Source organism: Pseudochaenichthys georgianus, chromosome 9, assembly GCF_902827115.2.
Source record: "Pseudochaenichthys georgianus chromosome 9, fPseGeo1.2, whole genome shotgun sequence".
In the NCBI taxonomy this organism is placed as follows: domain Eukaryota; kingdom Metazoa; phylum Chordata; class Actinopteri; order Perciformes; family Channichthyidae; genus Pseudochaenichthys; species Pseudochaenichthys georgianus.
This window is the reverse complement of record NC_047511.1, coordinates 46,858,115-46,880,068: the sequence shown is the minus strand read 5'-3', so window position 1 is coordinate 46,880,068 and position 21,954 is coordinate 46,858,115. Positions and strand designations below refer to the sequence as shown.

General features: G+C 39.3%; 1 protein-coding gene, 1 long non-coding RNA gene and 1 pseudogene across 2 annotated transcripts in view; all 3 read right to left on the bottom strand.

Annotated features, from left to right (window-relative positions):
• LOC117452247 (zinc finger protein 3-like) overlaps positions 1 to 21,954 on the bottom strand; it is a 55,877-nt gene that overhangs the window by 12,154 nt on the left and 21,769 nt on the right. The gene's annotated exons all lie outside the window — the stretch shown is intronic.
• LOC139434532 (uncharacterized) lies at positions 5,650 to 6,474 on the bottom strand. The gene is made up of 2 exons (XR_011643874.1): positions 6,307 to 6,474; positions 5,650 to 5,747 (listed from the first exon to the last, which is right to left on the bottom strand). It is a non-coding gene; the product is annotated as an uncharacterized lncRNA (long non-coding RNA).
• LOC117452257 (gastrula zinc finger protein XlCGF57.1-like) lies at positions 17,389 to 19,997 on the bottom strand (annotated as a pseudogene).

The window sequence follows — 21,954 nt, the reverse complement described above, 5'->3', positions numbered from 1 at the left end:
TCGTGACGGACAAATCCGTGTGGAATTAAATGGTTGCCACAATATTATAGAATCAATTAAATACTCTTGGAAATGAATGGATACGAGCAGATGTGAATCGTGAGTTTATAAATCACGCACTTCAAAGTGAACACGGAAGGACCGCATTGACATTCTGGATTGTGACAACATGGATTTCTGTGGAAAAAAGTGTTGTGCCGCATGTTGTGGATGTTGCAATACATTATAGTCTAATGCTGGAAGTGGAACACATTTTCAAATTCAAGGAGCGCATCTTGAAATGCGCTTTAATAATTGTGTCCATCTGACTTACTGCCGCAGATCCAAGCCGCACAATAACAAAGCACATTAAAATAAGGAAAGCTATTTACACGTGGATGTTAAACGACAATAAAGCATAACAATGGCTGAAAAGGAAAATGTGGAATCGAATGAAACTCCTATGGACCCAAACGTGAAGTGCCTGTGGAAAATGCTGACGTCAGACCAAAAAGAACAATACGACCTACAGAAAAGGCTTTAGAAGCTAAGCTGGTGCAGTTAATAAAAAAAAGGAAAACGAAATTGGGTCAAGTCTCAAGGGAAAACAATTAGATTGATTCACTCATGATTGATTATGGGAATATCATTGAGATGCAAAGTTGTCTTGGGGTTATTCAAATTCTCACTCAGTGCAAGAAATTCTGTGGGAGCAAGAACAAGACAGTGATCATGTTGACTGGTATCTCCCAAAAATAGAGTTTCAAGATGTGATGAAGAAATGGTTAGCTAGAGCTGCCCCCTTTGAGAATGTGCCTCCTTCTGACCATGACTCATATACTGCATATATGTCAAGTACACAAAGCAATAGCAGTGGGCATGATAAGCAGAAAATGTAAAAGTTCCAGTGGCAGCAATAAATCTTCAACAGCTTCATCAGTAAGAAGAAAGGCAGAGGCAGAGAGCTGCGCTCATATCACGCACTGCTGCCTTATCACAGAAACACTCACTTGAAAAACAAGAAGCTGACCTGGAAGCAATGAAAGCCAATATCAGAGCTAAAATGGAAAAGCTTGAGCTTCAAACTGATATTGATGCTGCAACAGCCACAATTAAAACATTGGAAGCTTCTGAGGATGATGACTCTGATCTTGACCCTCGTGTGGGGGAGGAGCAGTGTGACAATGATGATTTCCAGGATGAAAGAACCAAGGAAAAGCTGTGGAGAAGGATAATAAAAGAGTTTCATAGACTCCAATTCAATTAACTCAAGTCATGCAGCCCCTATTGGTCATGTCCAAGTATTACAACCAAGGCCCACAACAAGGACAGCAGCATCAGCACAGCAGCATCACTCCATCCAGGTCAGACAAAGCACTCTGACAGAAAGCAATGACTTTATTCAAGTAATGCAGTGACCAAACGAAATCACTGAAATGCTAATGAAATGAGCAAGCTTAACATTACTCCCATCCAGAGAAATACCCATCTTTAAAAAGGAGATCCATTACAGTACCTTTCATTCATCAAAATGTTCGAAAAATACAATAGAAGATAAAACTGACAATTACAAAGACTAGCTGTTCTTTCTAGAGCAGTATACAGAAGGCCAAGCTAAAGACTTGGTCACAAGTTGCCAATACATGGATTCTAAAAAGGCCTTTTTGGAAGCAAAAGACTGCTCATAGAGAACTATGGACATCAACTCCTAATCGCAGCAGCTTGTTTGGACAGAATGTTGAACTGGAATGCCATCAAGAGTGAAGACAGAAAAGCACTGCATTATTATGCTATCTTTCTTCGTGGATGTTGCAACACAATGGAAGATGTTGAGTTTTTGGATGAAATTAATAGCACATCAAACATGAGAAATGTGATCATGAAACTCCCATTTAAACGTAGGGACAAGTGGAGAACAACTGCATATATGCTTACTATGAACACAATAAGACAAGAGCAAAGTTTCCAATATTGGTCGACTTCATTGAAAAGCATGCACGCATTGTATCAGACCCATGTTGGAGACATACAGGAGTCATGACAAAAAGGGATGAAACATAAAAACATAAACAGAACAACAAAAGGACATCATACAGCATCATTTACATAATTATCCACATAAGCAGGTACCAATAGCTTCCGATTGACTAGCATCCAACCGAGCTTTACAAATATTTAGTGGCACCAGATTGTTCAGTTTCCATTTAATTTGCAGACTATTCCAAGACAGAGGAGCTGCGCATCTAAAAGCTGTCTTCCCTAAGACAGTCCTAGCAGTTGGCACATTTAATAAAACCACTGCATTCGATCTCAGGCAGTAGCCACTTACAATTCTCCGAGAGATCAGGGAGCAGATATAAGATGGAAGTTTCCCTAACATGGCTTTGTATATAAAGATGTACCAGTGACTGAGCCTCCGTACAGTTAGTGAAAGCAAACCAGCCCTTGCATACAGGGTACAGTGATGGGTTAATGCTTTACAGTTTGTCACAAATCTCAGTTCACTGTGATACGCAGCATCTAACTTGACCAGGCAATTGGCAGGTGCATTCATATACATCAGATCCCCATAGTCCAGCACAGGTAAAAAGGTCACAGTGACTAGCCTTTTCCTGGCCTCAAGCGAGAAACAGGACTTGTTCCTGTAGAAGAAACCTAGCCTAACCCTCAGTTTTTTTAGCAGGTTATTGACATGAAGTTTAAAAGTGAGACGATCATCAAGCCAGATACCAAGGTATTTGTAACAGGCAACAACTTCAAGTGTTGTTCCTTGCGTAGTTACAATATCTAAAACAGGCTGGTCTTTTTTTGCTTTTGAAAAGAGCATTACCTTGGTTCTATCCACATTTAAAAGAAGCTTTAATTCAGAGAGCTGAGTCTGAATAGTGTTAAAAACAGCCTGTAATTTAACAGCAGCCTCTTTAATGGAGGGACCTGCACAATACATACAGTATCATCCGCATACAAATGTAAAGTAGCTTCATCCACATTATCACCTACGCTGTTAATATATATGGAGAATAAAAGTGGTCCTAAAACAGAACCTTGTGGTACACCATTATAAATGTGTAACCACTCAGAAGACAGTCCATCAAAATGAACACATTGGGACCTTTAAGAGAGGTAGTTCACAAACCACCCCACTGGGCTGGATATGCCTATACTGAGTAGCCTCTGTTTTAAGATGCTATGATCAACGGTGTCAAACGCTTTGGAAAGGTCAATAAACAGAGCTGCACAACTCTGCTTATTATCTAAAATACTAGTAATGTCATTTACCACTTTCATCGTGGCAGTGATGGTGCTGTGTTTCTTTCTAAATCCTGACTGATGTTTAGACAGGATATCATTTATAGATAAAAACTCCTTTACTTGTTCACTCACAAGTCGTTCGAGCACCTTAGCCAGAACTGACAATTTAGAGATTGGCCTATAGTTATTTAAAATAGTTGCCCCTCCTTTCAGTAAAGGAAACACATAAGCAGACTTCCATACTTTTGGAATTGCATTTGTGCTGAGGGAGAGCTTAAAAAGAGAAGTAAGAGGTGGAGCAATCAAATCTGCAGCTATCTTTAAAAAGAAAGGTTCTAAGTTGTCTGGGCCAGCCGGTTTGCTAGGATCTAACTTGGATAATGCTTCATGAACAATACCAATAGTTAAAGGAGTAAAACTGAAAGAGTTTTCCAGACCACATTGTTCAGAGTCAAGGATTGGAGCGTTCACAGAAGCAGAAGTACAGTCAGTGACAGAATCAAACATAGAGCCACAAGACACAAAATGCTTATTAAAGCAATTTAGCCCTGTCTGATATAGTGCCAGATGCTGTGGTAAGGCACGGAGGTAGCTCATTTGGGATATCACCATGGAAATCGATGTTATGGCTTTCCAACATTTCCTAGGATTATTCAGGTTTTCTGTGGTAACCGACAAATAGTACTTTGATTTAGCACTTTTTATTTGAGATGTGAAGCTATTTGTTAGCTGCCTAAAACGTAGCCATTCTACCTCAGAGCCTGATTTCCTAGCCTTAGCCCAAGCATTATTTCTCTCATGAAGTAGATTGGACAGCTTAGCAGAAAACCAGGATTGTTTCGTCTCTTCACTCTAAATTTACGCAGAGGTGCATGTCTATCTATAATTTTCATAAATCCAAGATAAAAATAAGACCATGCAGTTTCTACATCAGCATACAGATTGATTTTACCCCAATCAAAATCAAACAGATCATGCAAAAACCCTGCTCCACAAAGTGTTTTTTGTCTCTCTTTGTGATGATACGTGGTTTAACCTTTTGGACCTTAGTGTCTAGATCCTTGACTTTAGACAAACAATACAAAAGAAAACATGTAATTAAAGACCAATCTTTTTTGAATGTGCCTCTTAACCCAATAGATTGTGTGAACAGTGATGGAGACACAGAGGAGCCTCCTTATGAAGAGGATTGGATGATGGAGTGAGTGGAAAAGGCTCAGAAAATAATTTCCAACGGGAGATATATGTTCTTCATTGCAAATACAAGTGGACCCTGGATGAAGGGAAGGACGGAAAAGGATTGGTCAGCTCTGTGAGCCCCATATGAAGACCAGTGTCATGGAGAGACCGGTTTGAAGATCCGCCTGCTCCTGGATGCAGCAGCCTAGCATCATGAACATTTATTCTTTGTTCTTTAGACTATTTTTCTTTCTCTCCATTTCTTTTCCAGGAAGCTGTTGCCTGAAAACTATGCAGATGATTATTTGTATGGATAGGATAAATATGGAGTATGCTCCATTTATATATATTTAAGTAATTGTGTGTTTACACTGGCCACAATTAGGGGCCGGAATGTTGGAGCTATATATCTCTTTATATTATTTAATAGTTTAACATTTATTTTCTTGCTGTTTATAGTGTTTATTATTATCATTTATTTATATGTATTCTTAATTAGCGTCATAAGTTAAAGTAGTTTCTATGCTTTTATTTGAAGGCATGTTTTGGGCACTGGGGGTGATTAGAGCACCTGGTGTAATTGTATATATTGGAGAGAGGTGGGTTGTGGGAGCAAGAGCACTAGTAGGCAAACGGTTTTTTTATCAGGGTTTTTCCAACCACAAGAAAGGAAAGCCATAGGAAAGGCTTAAAGGAACCAACCATAGGAAACCTGTTCATTGTCAATGATATTGGATCATAATAAATGCACAACGGAGAATCTTGTCTGGACCTGGATCATTGCCCTGCGTAAGATCCGCTAACTAGTGCCTCAGCGGCTGTTAAGTTATCTGTTTTAGTTCTATATGATTTTGGCCGCTACACCTAGTCTGTCACTTTATTTGACTAAATGTGTTTACTTATACATTTAGTAGGTTTACACCTTCTGTCCATATGTCCTTTTTATTTAAAACATTTGATTAACTTTTGGTTCACATTTCAATAAATTGTATTGTGTATTTATATTCCTTTCGTCCATATATTCTTACTGAAAATGTTAGATTACACATTCACATCTGACTGAAGATTGGCCCCATTATTTGTGACGTTGCAAACTCTGCGGTACAAGGCACAAGTTATGTGAAGCTCATAAAGTGAGGCAAATATAAATAATTAGCTGATGGAGTGTATATGTGGAATAGGTGCATTCGATCAGCTGACTTGTTTTTACAATAAAAGTAATTTCTTAGTGTACTGGTCTTAAAATCTCATAACATCAGCTTTTAATGTTCCTCTTGGATGTTCTTCTTGACCCTCAGAGAAGGAGAAGATGTCGTGTCTTTCAGGCATGTCCTTTCCTAACAAAATTACATAAACATAACACATATTATTGCAGAACAACTGTGTTATTTATGAAAGCGGTGTGTTTTTGTGTGTTTAGGGGCTGTAGATATAATTATTTTGTAATTGTAATGTTTTTTTTTTTATTCAACAGTGAGCTACAAAACTATCAGATTATGAATGAACAGTATGAAGCTCATCAACATTGAAATATATGGTATTATCAAAATAATATTGAACTGTTATCAAAACGTAGTGCAACTGTAGAAGCTTGCTCTGTTGTCTCACTGAAAGATAACTTTTACCACGTTTTTTACAGATATTGAGATAAAGTAGCCAGTTCTCACTATGTGTTAAATATCTTTGCCTTCAATACATTAAATTAGAAAGCTGACAAAATCATAGTGCTTGTTAACATCTAAATGTGACTTTTTGCATGGAAAAAACCCTCAACTTAACTGATGTGTAGGTGATCTAGTTTGTTTAATGGAATGTGTATTCAAGTCAATACTTAATTTATTTAAACCAATATCTTTCTTGATTCTTTGTACAATATGAAAAAAAGAGTCTTTGTACCTGTGCTGAAGTTCACTGCTGTGAGGAGTCCAGTTCTGTCTCTCACTCTCTGGTCCAGCCTGTCTGCATCACCTGGACACCTTAAACAAACAGATATATATGTAAAGTACCATGTGTACAAACAATATAACTGATTATCTTCTGTTGAACATGTTGGATTGTGTATTGTCCGAGTCAGGGTCCTTTTTATTTTACTGTAACTTTGGAAGTTGTGTTACCAATGCTTACTGTTATTTGATACCCATTTGGTAATGCAATTAATAAAAACAACAAGATTTGGGTTCGTTCTTCAGATGACTGTGACCTTAATGTGTAAGCTCAATAATGAACTCCAGCTCAACCAACCATATTGTAATATCTACATAATCATCTTGAAATATGACATTAATAATTGTAATATACACTCTTATTGTGAGGTTGATTTCACATACACTACTTCGACGTTTACTTGTCTACATACTTGAGCATAGCCAATTTAAATTAACCTTAGCGATGCATACAGTTCCTATCTACATAATAAAATATATCTCTAAGTTACAAGGATGACCTTATTTTATCAACCTCAAACAGAAGCCGTTTGTTCAACAGTATTATCCCACTTAACGTCTATTTCGTTTGAACCTTATATATACAGTCTATTATTTTAACTTGGAGGCTACGATTAGCATCGTTAGCACCGATGTAGCCCCACTCGCTACACGCTAACCCAAGCCTTGACATTCATTACGTAGCTGATTAAAATCATTAACACATAAATAAAGCACTCGAATTTCACTTACCGCAAAACCGCATTCATGCACCGTCTGTTTTAACCGCAGAGCGAGTCACATAGTCCAATATATAAGCATGAAGAACAAACAACTACGGCCGGCTTCAAGTGTGTTTTCCTGGATGAACTGAGCAGGCAGAGTCCCTCTAGCTAGCATCACGGAGCTGCTAGCAGAGAAACAAGAAGCTAACAGCAGTCACTTGACAGAGCCGTCACTCAATGTGACCACGCCCTAATTTATGCAAACACGTTAAGACCTAATATAAATAAAAGGGTCGTGTTAGAAAACAATTCACTCACAGATCCATAATCATGAAGGTGGAATCTAACTATATCGATAATAAAATGTATGGAGCCAGGGGTAGAAACATGTTTTTTTTCTGCTGTAAAATTGGGCATTTTGACATGGGGGCCAATATATGAACTGCAGTGTGTGGCACTTCCGTATTGGCGTCCCGGCTCTTCCCCAGAGTTTGCCCCTTGGTCCCGCACCGTCGTTGCTTTACGGCACATTTTCACGGGAGGCCGTGGGAGGCCAAAGAAAGTCGGGACAAGAAATCACTCTGATTGGCTGTTCAGCTTAGCGAGTCAGTGCATGAGAAGCGAAGCGGAAGTGAGGGACCAAAACAACGATTAAGAAGGCACACACAGACGGTTAATCTTTTTCATTTTTATCTCACCTGGACGGAAGAGTTTCTTTTTTATGTTTACATGTTTTCGATCGACGAGAGAGAGAGTGAAAATGGAACCCAGACGCTATTTGTTGTTTGTTTATATCACACAGCCTGTTCTTCTTCTCTCGGTGTATAGTCTGTCTTCCGGTTGTTGGTTCTTTTGAATGACGATACACAATACCGCTGCCTGCTGGTAAGGACAGTTATTGCCACTATCAACTGAAGTCTTTGCGGTGTGTTCGTAGCCGACGCAGGCGCGTAGAGGATGTACAAGTCGGGACGCCTTCGGTACGCGTTCTTTGGTCTCAGGTTGGTGTGTAGCAGCCTTTACTCCCTCTCCTTCTGTTCCCAGAATACCAAACACATTCCACTCCCTCTCTGCCTCGATAACTTTATCCTTTAGCTTTTCTCTTTCGGCTTTATAGATGTCACAATGTAATAAGATATGTTTTACATCTTGATGATCGATGGCTACTGCCATATTTGCAAAATTGCCTCTGAACCTTGACAAGTAAATGTTTCAGGCTTGTCTATTAACAACAGGAGGGGTCACAGACATAAGACCAGCTGTCAAATAAAGCTCTTCTGACCTTAGCTGTCATGTGGGTAATGCTGCCCATTATGGGCACAAGCAATTTTCACCCATTTATTAATTATATGTTTTAAATTTGAGTGTTTCCTATCCCCTAAACCTCCAGGGATGTACACAGTTTAATACTGGCAACTTCTTATTATGGGAAATACGAAAACGTCTTTTAAAACTACAATTCCCAGTAAAGACGTGCCATAGAGCATGTTGCAAAACACACAATAGCCAGCATGTGTAGTTCTGGGGACGGGGTGGGGAGGGGGGGGACGGGTTGGACCCGTTCAAATCCAGTTTTGCACAGTCTGCCGTGGTTCCATCCCATTTCAAAGTGCTGTTCGACGCTCGGCGTAACCCTCGGCCCACAAAGGAACAACACTTGAATGTGTTGCCTGTTACAAATACCTTGGTATATGGCTTGATGATTGTCTTATTTTTAAACTTCAGGTCACTAATCTGCTTAAAAAGCTGAGAGTTAGGCTAGGTTTCTTCTAATAATAATAATAATTCCTTACATTTATTATAGCGCTTTTTCAATGACTCAAACACACATTACACATATAATACATACATTCATACATGTCAGAAACTGTGGACAATACCCACAGGAGCAAGTTCAGGTGAAGTGTCTTGCCCAAGGACACACCGGCTTTACAGATGCAGCAGCGGCGGGTTTCACCCCTTGATCTGATGATCATTGCACAGTACACTGCGCCACACGTCCATCTTCACGCCTCGAGGTCATCGAGGCGCTTTTACAAGTATACATTGGTATTATACATGTACTGTACAGCAGTGTTTCCCAACCGGGGGTACGCGTACCCCTAGTGGTACGTGGGTGGTCCCCAGGGGGTACGTGAAAATATTTTGAAAAGTAAAAAAAAAATTTGATTTTAGATTTTTTTTTTTTTACAGGAAAATTGTACCCAAATAATGAATAATGCATAATCTGTAATAATTTAACCAAAATTGGGGGCATTCAAATTAAGTAATAATTTGCTGGCTATATATTATTATTGGCGCGGCGTTCAGCTTCCCCGGACTGTCAGGTGTTACATCATCATCATTGTAGTGGCGCACTGGTTTTCTTGCTAGCTAGGAAAATATCAACATCCTATCAAGTGAATGCGCTGGTGTTTATTGTGATCAACATTTCTGTTAACATACTCATTATGGATCAATGGCTGAGTCGAGCTGGTTCATCCAGAAACAACAGCACAGGTGATACTGCTGAATCAGGAGAACCCGTTCTCAAGAAAATGAAAACAGAGAAGGTGAAGAATCGTCAGTTTGGTGAACATTATGTGCTCTCCGGGTTTACGGTCACAACTACAGAGCCACCGCAGCCAATGTGTTTCATCTGTGGCGACGTGCTTTCTAATAATAGCATGAAACCATCCCATTTACATCGGCACCTTAGTACTAGACATCCCGCCTGTGTGGGTAAGCCTGCAGAGTTTTTCCACCAAAAGCTGGCTGAATTTAAGGGAAGCAAAACTTTTAAGAAAAACTAAAGAAAGCGACATCGGTCTCAACCAAGGCCTTGGAGGCATCTTATGCCGTATCGCTACTCGTTGCTAAATCGAAAAAGCCATTTACCATAGCCGAAGAGCTAATCTTGCCTGCTGCTATAATTCTCGCAGAAACTATGAGAAAGCAGCTGATGTCCTGAAGAAAGTGCCGTTGTCAAATAATACTGTGTGCCATCGGATCGCCGACATGGGAATTGACATTATTGACCAAATGGTGGAAAAATGTCTGGTACGTTCGCTTTGCAGTTGGACGAATCAACGGATGTCAGTGGGGAAGCACAAAGACACTTTGGAGATGAACGAGCACATTCTGTTTTGCAAGAAACTCACGGGGAGAACTACCGGACAGGACGTTTTTAACGTTATTGACAATTTTTTCTCTCAACACAAGCTGGATTGGAAATCCTGCTCTCATGTGTGCACAGACGGCGCTGCGGCGATGACCGGCAGAGTAAATGGATTAATGGCCCACACACACACACACACTTAATATATATCACCACGATTGATTGCGTAGTAGGGGGTACTTTAGGTTGGCTTGAAATGCTGTGGGGGTACAGTACTCAAAAAAGGTTGGGAAACACTGGGGTACAGTACTCAAAAAAGGTTGGGAAACACTGCTGTACAGGAGCAAATCCGGGTGAAGTGTCTTGCCCAAGGACACAACGGCCTGACGCAGTGGCGGCAGGAGCGGGTTTCGAACAGGAGTGCCCCAGCACTCCCCCTTGATCTGATGATCGGATGCACAGACCACTGCGCCACCCGTCCCCTTGTTCTACAGGAACAAGTCCTGTTTCTCATTTGAAGCCAGGAAAAGGCTAGTCACTGTGACCTTTTTACCTGGCTGCTGTGATTTGATATATATGAATGCACCTGCCCAGGCAATGGCCTGGAAAAGTTAGATGCTGCGTATCACAGTGCTCTGAGATTTGTTACTAACTGTATAGGACTTACTCATCACCGTACCCTGTATGCCAAGGCAGGTCTGCCTTCACTAACTGTACGGAGGCTCAGTCATTGGTACATGTTCATTTATAAAGACATGTTGGGTAAACTACCTTTTTATATCTGCTCTCTGATCTCTCGACGAATTGAAAGTACATATTGCCTGAGATCTCATGATGTTGCTAGGGGTGCTAGGACTGTCTTAGGGAAGAAAGCTTTTAGATGTGCAGCTCCACTAAATTGGAACAGTCTGCAAACCTGTTTAAAACTGAGCACTTTGGTTCCCCTGCATCACTTTAAAACTCGGCTGGGTGACATGCTGTTTGATACTCATGGTACCTGTCACTGTAAATAGAGTTTTGTAAACTGTACCCTGTACATTATGTTGTATGTCATCCTTATTGTTGTTCTGTTGTTTTTATGTTACATGTGTAACTAATGTCCTGCAGGTCACCCTTGAAAAATAGATCTTTTGATCTCAAGGGGCTTTCACCTGGTTAAATAAAGGCTACACACACTCAAACATCCAATCACAGAGCTTGAGGACTATCACGGGGTTTGTCAAGCGAAGCAGAGAGAATACTTACTTCCGGGTGTAAAATTCTCTAAAGCAACTACTATGAGCTGCTCCGAACCTCGGTCCTGACGGACTCCAACTTGTGATTATTAATCAAACAAATAAATAAACACAAGGATAATTATGTGTTATTGTTGAGTAAATAACAGTGTGTGGTTTAGAAAAGAATACAAAATTAGAAGGAAAAAACGATGAAACAATACAGATTTCAGTATTCTGAGCCTCTACTCTCCCCATAACTGACGGCAACAAAAGTCCTACATTATTCAAAGAAGTAAAAAAACAATAAGTGTGGCTTGATATTGAGTAGGAAAAGGGTTAATAAACGCTGTGAGAATGGATCTGCGGAGAGCATTTTGCCGCGATCCCAACTCGTCTATTACCAACGTTCAGGATGCTCTATGCAAGTCAATGGGACGCCCCTCCGTTGAAAACTGACTCTCAAGGGGTACCCTGCGCAATATGGTGACGGGGAGGGGCCCTGACCGACCGTCAACATGTGACGGGTTGGGAGTGAGAAAGGTGTTGAAATGGCAGAACAGAGCTGCGGGATATGACCTTAAAAATAGAAATAGAACATATCTATAAATGCTGAGACACCAGTCCTAAACATATCATTTCTGGAGACAATGCTTTAGTTACAGTTACGGTGGAACAGCCTAAAAAACACCCAACTGCACTGAAGTCACAGCAACACGAAAAGACAGAAAAATACTTCGCTGCTATCTCCATTTCTCCTATAACCAAAAATACTGAAGAACACCGTTTCTAAACATCTTCTTAAATGTACAATATAGTCCCTTTGAAAAGATTTTCTCACAGTGAATAAATAAATCATGTTAAGACATGAAATGACATTAATGAAAGGATGGAGTGACAGTGGAAAAGGTGGAAAGGAAGAGACTATACATTCATTATCTCTTTTAGAAATTGATTGCCATAATCAAGCAAATGTTGTTACAAAAAAGTGAGTAAATTGTTTAAAAAGATACCGCTTTTTCTGAGGACAGAACCCAATAAAATTGATAGCCAGGGTTACATTTACACGTGAGGTACTTCATTGGGCTTTCACTGACGAGGATAAATGATATATTTTCTGATTGGATAGAAATGAAAGGATGAATCTGCACAGACATGATGGACAACCTGATGTGATTGGATGATTATGGTGACATATAAGAGCCTTTCTCTTTATCCAACCAGAGTTGGACCCATGTACACTGAATACAGATGTTTGTTCCCAAAATAACCCAGAAAGATGTTTTGACTATGACTATTTGTTGATGAACTTAGAAATATTACTTTGTACCAGTATTTGGCCTTTTTTGAAGTTTGAAGCACAAGCCAAAACTGCTTTTCCTTTCTTTATCAATATCAACAAAAAGTCATACGGACATCATAGGGACATTTTTACCTGGGTCGCTTTCCCTTAAGAAAACAAACAAAATGAACTCAACATTAGAGAATCTTTTATATTTGAACCACCAAATGAAGCAAACATTTGCCACTGGTATGCATATCAAAGGGTCCTCAAAAACATCTTGAATTAGCAATCAGGTCACATGTGGCACAGCTGCCGACACACACACAGAAAAAAAAGATTTAAAAAAAAAAAATTAAGTTAGCCTATCATCCATGGCATTTGCCACTTGATTGACGTACAGGTAAGCCAGTCTGAGATCTCATATTTTCTAACACGCAGTTCACCACGCATGGAATGCAAATCACCGACGAGCTGACTACCTTGTTAGCCTTCCAATTTATACAATTCTACTAAAAACGGTATAACAATTACAAAAAATGTACTGAGTTGTATTGTGCCATACGGGTTCATGCAGTTATGAGGGGGCCTCACCTCCTCATCTGAAGCTATTATGCGCTAATGCGGTGCAATTAGTGTAAGCGAGCCACAGTTTATCCGCCGCTGCAAGGTTTCCGCTGCAAGGTTTCCGCTGCAAGGTTTCAATATTAAATATTGTTTCACGGTCAAATGACAGACATAAGGGCAAGAAAATCTGCAACAAGTAGACTGTTTAATAATTCAGAGCTAATTCAAGCTTTAATTAGATGTTGCACATCTCAGTGAAACAGCCAGGATGTTAGGATTGTAGGCTCATTTTTTCTGTCTGCCGATATTAATGAAGTTTGTAGAAAAGCTGTAACATGTGCCAACTAGGATCTAATTATAATCTGGAGCACATACAATTCACAGGCATACTAAAAAAAGTGTAATTTTAATTGATATAGCGAGATTGGCATGTGTGCTGCATTATCTAACTAAACTATCTTAAGATAGAAAAACACGTCCAAAAACAAAAAAACTAAGGATTCTCTATAACTCTTACCATGATGCCAAACACTATGGTGGAGAACAATCCACCGATTAATCCCTCCCATGTCTTCTTAGGGGAAAGCTACAGAAGACAGTGAATGTGTCGATAGCAGGTTAATACATCACCATGTACCAAACAACACTTTCAAAGTGTCCATGAAATGTGTCAATAAAACACTGACTAACAATAAGTAAAAAAGAACAAGGAGAAGGAACTAATGTTATGGAGAAATACCTAAAATGATCCACTGCACCACATTCTCCGTACCCTCCATTTACTAGAAACACGTGAGTTTTATTGATGAAACACAGGCTGGACTGGATCTGTTGCTGGCATTAACAGTTTTTCATAATAGGAAAAACAATAATAGGCAACCAACCTTGATGAGAGGGGTGTGCTCGAAGAAGAAACCAAACATGTAGGCCATAATGTCGTTACAGATCACACCTGAGAGAAGAGAAGAGTTAACATGAGACTCATAAATAAGAGATTTAGAGAAAACAGGTTTTGTAAAACAAGAGACAGCAAATTAAGAAACGAGTAAGGTGAAGCTTTATCTATGTGAAGATGATAAAGGACTATTTATTTACCAGATCATCCCTCTAACAAGTTGTGAATGATGAGGTGAGACTGAGTCACCATGATCAGCAGTCACATGAGTCCAACCAAACTGTGGAGACAAAACATAATTTGGAAAATATGTTTAGAATAATTTGCCTGGCAATCAAACCAATTATATTCATGACTAAGGGTCCTTGTTCCAAATATGTAGCGATAGATTTGATGGTGGTACAACGCAAGGGATTACGGTCAGCTGAGTACACTGAGATGGGATTTAGCTGAAAAGGATATTAGCTTGATTCAATTCAAATGTGTTTGAAGGCAGTGTATCCTATTTAACGTTAAGAGCTGTGTTTTTGTAAACCTCAGGCTCCATATTAATATGTATTTATTCATACATTCCACTGACACAAGACTAAGGTTGTCTATTATCAGCAGTGGTTTAGAGCCATTGTAGATTCTTAGATTCGTAGATTGTAGAAAGGGAGGAGGGTAATATTCCAAGAAAATAAGCAAGATTAACCTGTTAAACTGCACTGTAACTTTTATCCATGTACTTTTTCTTGTAATGTTTAATTGAACTATTTATATTTTAGACTGCACTGTAACTTTTATCCATGTTTTTTTTCTTAATGTTTATTTGATTAGCTTTTCTTTTTTAATGCTTAATGTCTTTAATTTTTTTTTGTAAAGCACTTTGAATTGCCTTGCGTTGAAAAGTGCTCTATAAATAAACTTGCCTTGCCTTGTTAAACCCCGAGCCTGTTTTTCAGGTTTCAGGCTCGAAAATGACATTCCCAGAACAAATGACTATAACTTCACTTCTAAAAGGTTTATTGAATAATTGTTGTTGTCAAAGCAAGGTTACATCTGTGAGTTGGATGTACAAGTGTCAGAATCAATATAGATGTTTCTGTGTCAGAGTACATTTAGATGGAACATAGCAAAAAAATGTAAATTCCCTGTCTCCCGCCTAAAGAAAACCCATTACTTATAGTGAAGACCAACCTTGAATGATGGGTTAGTAGCCTAAAAGCTTTAGGAATCCAAAGTATAACATATAATAAGTACCCTGTATCAAGATTGAGGCAAAACAAGTGACATTTGACCTTTTTAGAGAGGTTTATGTAAATAAAGTCCAGGTGGAATAAGCTTTGGGCACATTTGGTTCCATCAGTGCCATTATGACCTTTTCAGGTAACCAGACTATAACAATTATTGTATTATATTGAATCATCACTATAGGTATTCATTCCACCCAAAAAATAAATACAATTTTTTTTCTTAAAAGACAAATATTTGTGTGTGTGTGTGTATCTAAGTGTAGCTGTGTGGGTATCTAAGTGTAGCTGTGTGGGTACGTGTAGGTGTGTATGTGTAAGTGTAGCTGTGTGTGTATGTAACTGTTACCAACGCACTATACAATAAACTACACTGTAGGTCATTGTGTGTAGGTGTACTTGCACAATAAAAAAAAACCGGAAACATAGGTAACATTTGACTCCAACTGGGGCAGATTTATTTCAAACATTTTACCAACACACTATAGTCATGTAAAAACAAACATTTTACCAACGTACTATACAATAAAACCACACTGTAGGTTTGTAAAAACAACAAATATTTTACCAACACACTATACAATAAAATCACACTAGGTATATAAAAACAAGTATTTTTTTTTTTAAATAAACACAAAATGTTATACCTACCTGAACTTTATACCTACCTGAATGTTCCAGTATTTCGGTCGTGCCACTCCCTGAAACAGTTCCTTTTGACAATGAAGCACAGAGGGACCTGGCACTTCCTTTCTATCGGGATGTTAAGAGCATTCCATGGAATATAACAAAAAGTGTATCTCGAGCCGGTTTCTCAAACTTACCTACTCCACCTTTGATCCAATGTCTTTGTGTCATGTAGACATTTACTGATAATCCATCATCATATTTATGGCAATATACTGAGTATAAAGTGTTTGCCGTTCAGGCTTGTACTTTCAGATATGCTTCGTTTGCTTCTCTATTACGTCCGCAATGGTAATGTTTACGTGGAATTGGGAACTGCCCATCGATTCTATTAGATATAATGGTTAAGAAAAAGGTGTAAATCACCCAAATCGATCAATGGGTTCCAGAGATGTGGTCCTGCGTAAAGTATAAAGAATGCCAGCCAGCATAGAGCAGACTCTACGCAGTGTTTACTATGTAAGGAAGCAAGAATTGCAGGACCCAGAGAGCACAGAGCACAGAGCGGACAGCAGATAACAGAGTATGATTTTTATTTATTTTTCACAACAGTTGTATTTGGATGGAATGAATACCTATAGTGATAATTTAAATAATAAAATGATTTTTCCAGTGAAAAAGGTCAAATGGAACTGACAGTTTCCAAATTACCCAGAGTCCGCCTGGACTCTAAACCTCTCTGAAAAGGTCAAATTTCACTTGTTTTGCATCAATCTTGATACAGGGTACTTATATGTTATAGTTTGGATTCCTAAAGCTTTTAGTCTACTAACCCTTCTTTCAAGGGTGGTTTTCACCATAAGTAATGGTTTGTTTTTAGGCGGACATTAGAATGTACATGTTTTTACTATGTTCCATCTGAATTTACTTTAAAATAAAAACATCTATATTGATTCTGACACTTCTACATCCAACTCACAGATGCAACCTTGCTTTGAGAGAAAGGATTATTAATTTACCCCTTTTAGAAGTGAAGATATAGTCTTTGTTGTGTTAGTTGGCATTTCGAGCCTGAAAACCTGAAAAACAGGCTCAGGGCTTAAGAGGTTAACGTATAAATCAGAAAATTAGTGTGACAAAAACATTAAACATATTGTCCACCTATGTTGATAAAGATGGAGTTCATTTAAGTCTTATATGAATGTTGTGCAACAATGTTAATCCAGTCAGACAGATTTTTCTCATGTATAACAGTCATATGACTTATTCATTGTCCTCTCCATTAGCTTCTGTTTCCATGTGTTCAGCTGAACTGCTGATTGGAGGCTCTGCCTCTCCATTATCCTCAGTTTGAATATCATTAAGCTGTGAGGACTGATGACCAACACACTTGTGTCTTTTGAAAATCACAACGCCATTTAAATATTTTGTCACAAACATTGCATCTGTATGGTTTCTCTCCTGTGTGGATTCTCATGTGTGCCTTTAAACTTCCACTCTGTGAAAAAGCTTTCTCACAGACCGAGCATCTGTATGGTTTCTCTCCTGTGTGGATTCTCATGTGTTTCTTTAAATTTGAACTCTGTGAACAAGTTTTCTTACACACTGAGCATCTGTATGGTTTCTCTCCTGTGTGGACTCTCATGTGTTTTTTAAAACTGCCATTAAATGCAAAAGATTTGGTACAAAATGAGCAGCTAAAGGCTTTCTCTCCTGTGTGTGTTTTCGTGTGTTCCTTTAAACTTCCACTCAGTAAAAAAAGATTGCTTACAGACTGAGCTTCTGATTGGTTTCACTCCTGTGTGGATTATCATGTGTTTTTTTAAATTTTCACTCAATGCAAAATATTTGGTACAAACTGAGCAGCTAAAGGGTTTCTCTCCTGTGTGGACTTTCATGTGTCGCTTTAAATGTCCACTCCGTGAAAAGCTTTCTCACAAACTGAGCAGCTAAAGGGTTTCTCTCCTGTGTGGATTCTCATGTGTTGATTTACATCTCTTGTATTTGTAAAAGATTTCGTACACACAGAGCAGCCAAATTGTTTCTTTACAGCACTACGGCTTGAATCACTGACAGACTCTTGTCTATTTTTTAGTGAGTTGGAGCCTGACGCAGCTTCTCTGGTCCCCTTCCAATCAGCACTGTGTTCAGCGTGAGGTTCAGAAGAGTCTCCAGTGTCAGGTTCATAAGAGTCTCCAGTGTCGTCCTCAGTCTTTGGTTGTAAACTGCTCTCTGGATCTGAGTTCCTGGCTGGTTCTGGTCCTCGACAGTCATCTCCATCAGCTTCTGTTTCAATGTGTTCAGTTTGTCTTTTATGAGGCTGTGAGGACAGAGGTTTTTCTTTATCATCTTCACTCTTCACAGGGTCAGGAGTGAAAGTGGACTTGGTGATATCAGCATCCTCCAGCTCCTTAAGCTGCTCTCCCTCCTGACTGATCCTGTGTTCCTCCTGTTCCTGCTTAATGTGTGGGGGTGGGCTCTGGGTCCTCCTGGATCAGACTGGTGCTCCACTCCTGCTGGTTAGGGAGAACCTCTTCTTAACCACCACCAGCAGCTGGACATCTACAACAAACAGGAAGCACACAGTAAAAGTGTTGGCATTAGGGCTGCATGATTTTGGGAAAAAATCTAATTGTGATTTTTCTGACAAATATTGCGATTTGCGATATTTATTTTAAGCGACCCAACAGAAGTTTATTGTAAAATGCGGCCATAACTCCGGCTAGGAAGGTCGTATCAACATACTCCTGTCTCTAGCACCCCCGCAGCCCGAGCTACGAGTGAAAGAACTAAACTTACATGAAACTTCCGTTGGGTTGCTTTAAAGTCAAGCTTCAGTTAAGATTACCCTTTAGATGTAGAACATGTGATGGAGCATCACTAACCTGATTCAGATGGTTTGTTTCACCAAACTATCTAGGAAAGCTCCATTGGAAGCCATTTGGAAAGGGCAGGCACTTTCAAAAGCACTTGGCAGGTGATTGGATCATGGGCCACTTCTGATTGATTAACAATGGCTGGTACATGTGTAGCACAGCACTTCTGATTGGTGTGGATGACTGACACACAAGAAGAAAACAAAAAAATGTAAAAAAAAGTTACAAAAAAATCGCAGGCTTTGCGATTTGTAATCGCATCATCTCGAATCGCGATTTCGATTTAAAATCGATTAATCGTTCAGCCCCTAGTTGGCATCTAAAAATCTAATCGCCATTACAATGGGAGACATTTTGCAGTCCTAATTAATGCCTTTGTTTTTATACTTTCATATTATCTTTCTTAGTCCCACCTATGTGTTTTTTTGTTGGCTCAATTCACCTTATGTAGCTCAGCCCTTTTCCACTTCCAGTTTAGCACTAGCTGCAATGTAAACAAGGAATTGTATTGGCATCGTTCACAGACACACTACATCTATAGAATGAAAATACTCCATTACAAATGAAAATCTTGCATTCAAACCTTATTTAAGTAAAGGATGCAAGTATCAACAGAAAAATGTACAGCACCTTCATAAGTAAAAGTAATGATAATGCAATAAAATTTCCGTTGGGGCAAAATGCAACATCTTGCAAGAAACAGCGTCCGAGGGCTTCTTAACATTTAAAGGTCCCATGTCATTGCTTTTCTGGTCATTACCCATCCCCTTGTGTGTTATGTAGCTTTTTATGCATGTAAACGGTCTGCAGAGTCACAAACCCTCAAAGTACACCCTGTAGCGAGTAAAACTCTAACACATAAAAGGCCTGTCTATGCTGCCCCAGAATGCCAGGTTACGTAACGACGACCCAAATGGACCAATCCGGAGCCGGTACGCTACGTCCGCGGAGCCGTTAGTTTAAGTCCGCGGATTGGTCCAAATTGACTAATCCACGGAAATCCTCACACACACACACAAACTCCATCTTTTCTCAGCTTCAGCTCCGCGGTGACGGCGGGACGCAGCGAGGCTGTGAGTCTGTGTGTGAGTCTGTGTGTGAGCAGCAGCGAGCCTCGCAACGTCCTGCCAACACGGCACCCAGACTCCATGCAGAATTCTCATCTTTTTGTCATTACTGGTGTCATTTCTGGTTGCTAAAAATGCCATTGTAACTCATAATCACTGATGTTTCCGTTGTAACGGTGGTCTACAGAACAGAGTTGGCGAGCTGACCAATCAGAGCACAGTGGGCTCACAGGGAGGGGGGGGGCAGGAGCTCCAACAAGCCGTGTAGGACAGAGAGTGAATACACATACCATAGAGAGATGCTGTATGAAAAAACCAATGTGAGTTTGGAAAATTGCACAATGTAAATCTATTCTGGTAGACCTCAACAATGGAATTATGATCAGTAGAAATGGCCATGACATGGGACCTTAAACAAACTATGAATGTGTCATACCCACTTAACGGGAAGAAACTCAGCTATCAGACAATATTAACAATGTTTAACTCAATGAAACAAGGGTAATAATAAAGGCTCTGAATTAGCCCTGAGCGAAAAAATGCTAACGCACTTAGCTTAGAACTCACGCTAAATACCCTCATTACTTATCGAATCTGCACAAACAAGATATCGGCAAGCAAGCTGAGATTCCATAGATTCTAGAAATATAAGTATCATCAGTGAGCGATCAAAAATTTGCGCCAGGGGAAGCAACCCAGACATCACACCACGTAGCTTTACGGAGCAAACACCGGGAAATATGTCTTACCTTTTGCTGTTTCTGATCAAAAGTTGTGATCAATGGCATTAAAAGGATAAAAACGCTGCTGAAGGTTAATCCAATGTGTCTGTGTCACTTTGAAATGATTACTGATATTCCATCACCATATTTATGTCAATAACAGAGTTTTCATATTAGCTGCTAATGAGAGCTACGAGAGGGTATGACAGCTTCCGGTTTTTGGCATTCTGGATTTTAGGGACTTCCCCTCGAATATATTGGCTCTCACGGTTCAAAAGAGGTGTCAATCATCAACATGGACCGAGGGGGGCCGGAGATATGGAAAATCCACCCAAATGACCCCAGAAGTGTTTTTTTTGTTGCTAAACCTCTCTAAAAAGGTAAAATGTCACTTGCTTTGCATCAATCTTGATACAGGGTACTTATATGTTATAGTTTGGATTTCCAAAGTTTTTAGTCTCTGATCCAATCATTCAAGGTGGTTGTCACTATAAGTAAAATACGCAAAATAAAGCAAAGTCTAGACAACTTGAAAGGATATGGCGTTCCACTAAACTTGAAGAATCTCGTTTAATTTGGCATATTACTCTCAATGATATAAGAAAGCACTGCGTAAAGCGAGAGCAGCCTACTACTCTTCATTAATAGATGAGAATAAGAATAATGCAAGATTTCTTTTCAGCACTGTAGCCAGGCTGACAGAGAGCCACAGCTCCATTGAGCCTTCTATTCCCATAGCACTCAGTAGTATTTGATTTTATGTGCTTTTTAAACGATAAAATTGTTACTCTTAGAACAAAATTAATGACCTCTTCCCTTTGACCAGTATAGTGTTATCAACAGCTCCCGGAAACGTAAGTTCTAATATTACACTAGATAGTAAACTAGAATGCTTTTCAGCCATAAACCTTGAACAATTACAATGATTCTCTCTTCTAAACCATCAACGTGCATGTTAGACCCCATTCCAACTAAGCTGTTGAAGGAAGTTTTTCCATTAATTAGCACTTCTTTATTAAATATTATGAATATGTCTTTATTATCAGGCTATGTTCCACAATCATTCAAAGTAGCAGTGATAAAACCCGCTTCTTAAAAAGCACGACCTCGATCCAGATGTTTTAGCCAACTATAGACCTATTTCTAATCTTCCGTTCCTCTCAAAGATTCTTGAGAAAGCGGTCGCAAAACAGCTGTGTGATTACTTAAAAAACAATGATTTATTTGAAGATTTTCAGTCTGGCTTTAGAACACATCATAGCACAGAGACAGCTCTGGTTAAAGTCACAAATGACATTCTAATAGCCTCAGACAAGGG